Source organism: Papaver somniferum, unplaced genomic scaffold, assembly GCF_003573695.1.
Source record: "Papaver somniferum cultivar HN1 unplaced genomic scaffold, ASM357369v1 unplaced-scaffold_7, whole genome shotgun sequence".
NCBI classification, from domain to species: Eukaryota; Viridiplantae; Streptophyta; class Magnoliopsida; order Ranunculales; family Papaveraceae; genus Papaver; species Papaver somniferum.
This window is the reverse complement of record NW_020649859.1, coordinates 363,426-366,797: the sequence shown is the minus strand read 5'-3', so window position 1 is coordinate 366,797 and position 3,372 is coordinate 363,426. Positions and strand designations below refer to the sequence as shown.

General features: G+C 36.3%; 1 long non-coding RNA gene across 1 annotated transcript; it reads left to right on the top strand.

Moving 5' to 3' along the window:
- On the top strand, positions 1–3,166 carry LOC113343857. Its single transcript, XR_003357444.1, has 3 exons — positions 1–197; positions 2,103–2,188; positions 2,918–3,166. It is a non-coding gene; the product is annotated as an uncharacterized LOC113343857 (long non-coding RNA).
- The last annotated feature ends 206 nt before the right edge of the window (positions 3,167–3,372 follow it).

The following is a 3,372-nucleotide window of genomic DNA, read 5'->3' as shown; positions in this document are numbered from 1 at the left end:
CTCTCTTTTGTTTTCTCTTTCCTTTCTTCTTTCTTTGCTTCTTCTGTTCTTCTTCTTTCTTCCTCTCGGTCGATTTTATTCTCAATGGTTCGAGCTTGAGTTTCTCGAAATTAGATCTTAGAAAGCTTGTAGTTATTGAGTTGAGGGAGAAGGTGATGCTGCTGATGTCGTTTGAGTTCTGGAAAAGCAGAATTTTGGTAAGCAGAGTTAGGATTTCGTTTTTGATTGAAATTTCTTTATGAAATTGTTTGTTTTAATCGATTATAGAGTTGGTTTGTTGTTAATTCAAGTGTAGATGAATATATGAAGTTTAATTTCGATTTCATAGAAATTTAGGGTTTCTGTTCTTCCCTAAATTAACCAGAAGTTAGGGTTCTTGTGAATTAGGGTGATTGAGTCGGTTGCTGCTGATTAAGAAGATGAATTAGATTGAGGTGATTGAAGTTGGGATTTTAATTCAAGGTTTTGCAGAGAAGAATCAGAAGTTAGGCTTTTTATTTTAGAAGATGGTTTTGTGTAGAATTGAGGTGTGAATCAAATTAAGGTTAGAGGATATGAAGATGGGTCTGTTGATGTTTCAATGGGGTTGATGATTGTGGGTTGAATTACAGAGAACTAATTTCAGGGAATGAGATGAGTTAGTGGTGATGTGATTGTTAGTGTTTTTAGATTGCTGGTGTGGCGAACTGAGATGGTGGTGCTGGTTGTATTGATTAGGAGTTGTGGTGCTAGCTGAAGGCTGAGATGGTGCAGATGGATAATTAGAATTTTGTTTGGTTTCAGCTAATGTGATATTGATGTTGATAATGATGATACTAAGATTACAAATGTTAATCAAGGAAGAGCTGGTATGGGTTACAGCTAGATAATGATTGTTAGAAGCTGAATTGGTGGCAGATAAGAGTTGAGTCTAGTTGAATTGGTGGTGATATTACTGAGATGTTGCTGTTGTAACTGATATGAAGATATGAAGAAGTGATTGAAGCTGAAATTGCAGGTTAGATGTACAGATTTTGATTAGTATGCATACAGTTTATGGAAGAGACTTTGATGATGAAACTGAACTGAGTTGGATGGTTGAAGTGTTGCACTTGAGATGGTGGAATTGAAAATAAAGTTAGAGTTAGAATTAGTGTTGTTGTTGATCAGCTGTTGGTAAACAAAAAGAAGAGGAAGGTCAGTGATTGAAAGGGAGATTATAATTGTGGTGTTGTTGAACTGAATTGTAGGTAGTTGCAGTTATAGGATGGATGAATTGGTAGTGCTGAGGGGTTGAGTAGAGACAAGTCAGTTCTGAAGATTGTTGTCATAGAACTTGCATAGAAGGATGCCGCAATGGTGGCGGAACTGGAAGTGCAAGAATGTAGAATTGAAGCTAAGCTTTTGCTACAGATGGAGATGAAATGCATTGTGGTGATTGTGTAAATATGATGATATTTAGGGAACTGTGATATTGAATATAAAGAGATGAGTTGTAATGGAGTGACAAGAGGTTATGGTAGAAGTTTAATGAATATGAAGGAAGTTATGTCTTAATGGTTGGAGTTTGATTCAAGCCTGGGAAATAGGTTGATAGAAATTATATGTTGTTTTTCGTGTTTTGATTATGCATTAAAATGTTTGGCTGTGTTCTGCTCTTTGTTAGCTGAGCTAGATGTCTGATTTAGATCTTGTTCTGTCTTACCCAGTTTGTCTAACTGAGTCGACTCACTTGATTCAGTCTATATGGCTGAGTTGAACCATTGACCCTGGACTTTGACAGACATGACTGTTAGTTGGCTCCTTTGACCGTCAGCGACCGTTAGTTTGACCCTAATGGACCGGGCCTTAAATTAATGGGCTGGTTTGGTGGACTTGGGCTTAGAGTTAGTTTTCCTATTTTGATGAATTAGACCCCTTGGGGTCCGAATTAGCTTTTGGTTCCTTATACAAAGTTGTAGATCTTCTTAAGACGAATCTAATGGATTATAGAACCAACCCAATTCATTTATCTATGCTAAAGATAGAGAATGAAAAGGTGTAAAGTCATAAATGGGTTAGAACCATTAGTTAGACTTGTACGAGCTTTTGGCTAATTCTTAGAGTGCTTGTATGATTAACAGTTAGTCTTCATTAACAACGATCGATCTAAAGGATGAACCAGTGGATTGAGGATCTCAAGGTAGGAGTGGTTTGCCTTCAGAATCAGGTGGGAACTCTGTAACCTTCTTGTAATCATTAAGCATTCCTTCTACTGCGAGTATGATAAGTCTTTATTACTTTTGGCATGTTTGTGTGTTTTACTATCTATGTAAATGCTTATATGTGCCTTGATGTGCGTGTAATATGTGTCGTATGATTTCCCCACAAGGAGTGTCTGTGATTCCCCACGGCCTTTTGCTAAGTTAAGTATGGCGGCTTCTTCCCCGTTTTAATATTATTTAGTAGGGCGGCTTCTTCCCCGTTACAATATATTAGTAGGGCGGTTTCATCCTCGTTTCAATAGTATATAAATAATATATAGTAGGGCGGCTACTTTCCCGTGATAATAATACCTAGTAGGGCGGCTTCTTCCCCGTTTCGTTATTATATATACTATTTTATTTTGGGGAAATCACTCGTGTGCATATTATACTTGTTTGTCTAACTTTCCGGTCTTTATGGTAATATTCTGAATCATGGTTTGTATGGGCACTTTGTGTGGACGATGTTATTATTATTGATTAGGGTTGCTCTCGCGTCGTCTTCTCCAAAGAGTTTGGCGAGGTTAGAGTGACACTTGCTTCATGATGCATAAATAGCTGAATGATTAATTTCTTCTTGTTTCTTTCGATTTATATTCTTTTAGAACTGTGAAGCATATTAGTGATTACTTGAAAGTTATTTGTTTTCATTGGGCACCCCTTTGGGATAATTTTCTAACTCGTTCCCACTTCAGTTTTCAGTAATCAGAAGAAAAGGTTCGCTCGAAGATAACCGTTTTGTGGCTTAAAGCTTTTATCGTATTAAAGATGTTGCGTAGCTCTTGTATATGTATATTTCTGTTAATCTGTAAAACAACACATTATTATATTCATATCACTTGAGAGATCTTCACTTATATAATACCAGAGTGTATGGGTTTGTCTTTGGGATTAGCTCATGTAATTATGATTATTATAATCGGTAATCTTGGTTTGATGCTTCACTTGGCAATTAGGTTATGATCCTATTAGCTACGCAGGTTTAGTATTTGGGGCGTCACAACTATGATGAAAAGTATATCATCTTCATGAACAATGACACTTTAAAGTAAATGAGATAGATTTTCTTTTGTTACGTAATAAGGCGTCACTACTTATTACAAGCAATGTTAAGGAAATATATTAAACTGAATGTTGAATTCTTTCCTTA